The sequence below is a fragment of the Muntiacus reevesi genome, chromosome 4 (genome assembly GCF_963930625.1).
Source record: "Muntiacus reevesi chromosome 4, mMunRee1.1, whole genome shotgun sequence".
NCBI lineage: Eukaryota > Metazoa > Chordata > Mammalia > Artiodactyla > Cervidae > Muntiacus > Muntiacus reevesi.
Genome location: NC_089252.1, coordinates 169389592 through 169390460, shown reverse-complemented (window position 1 = coordinate 169390460; position 869 = coordinate 169389592). Strand labels below are relative to the sequence as shown.

The following is an 869-nucleotide window of genomic DNA, read 5'->3' as shown; positions in this document are numbered from 1 at the left end:
CAGCTTCCTTATCCATTCATCTGCTGATTGGCATCTAGGCTGCTTCCATGTCCTGGCTATTATAAACAGTGCTGCGATGAACACTGGGGTGCACGTGTCTCTTTCAGATCTGGTTTCCTCAGTGTGTATGCCCAGAAGTGGGATTGCTGGGTCACATGGCAGTTCTATTTCCAGTTTTTTAAGGAATCTCCATGCTGTTCTCCATAGTGGCTGTACTAGTTTGCATTCCCACCAACAGTGTAAGAGGGTTCCCTTTTCTCCACACCCTCTCCAGCATTTATTGCTTGTAAAAAAATACGGAACGCTTCACGAATTTGCGTGTCATCCTTGCGCAGGGGCCATGCTAATCTTCTCTGTATCGTTCCAATTTTAGTATATGTGCTGCCGAAGCGAGCACTCCTATATGCTTTTGAGTTTTCTTCACTCCTTACTGGTTATGCCCCATGACTCTAATCTTCTCTTACCTTTCAACTTTCCTTCTTAAAATCACTGTGTGGTTTCTGTCTCCCCGTTGGACATGGACTGATACAGCTGACTAGCAGAGCTCGAGGGGTGAGAAAATGCCTGGACGCTGCAGAGATTTTTAGTTCTGCAGGACGTGCGTAGATGGGCTTTGAGAACTGCGGGGCGGGGGGCGGGGAAGAATGTTTTGTTATTGGATATATTTTGAAATGGAAAAATGATTTGAGGGAAGATGAATTCTTAGGTGGGAACATTGATCCTCTGCAGCATGATTTTCCCGCCTCACTTAGAGAAAAAGCCAAAGTCTTCACAGTGGCCTACAAGGCCTGTCAGCCTGATCTCACTCTTCATCTGACCTCGCCTCCAAGCCCTCTCGTAGGGCTCACTCCAGTGGCTCCAGCTACGCT

At 47.2% G+C, this 869-nt stretch overlaps 1 non-coding gene across 1 annotated transcript; it reads right to left on the bottom strand.

The window, feature by feature from the left end:
* Positions 1-290: 290 nt before the first annotated feature.
* On the bottom strand, positions 291-397 carry LOC136167969 (U6 spliceosomal RNA). The gene has a single exon (XR_010663139.1). It is a non-coding gene; the product is annotated as a U6 spliceosomal RNA (small nuclear RNA).
* Positions 398-869: the final 472 nt, after the last annotated feature.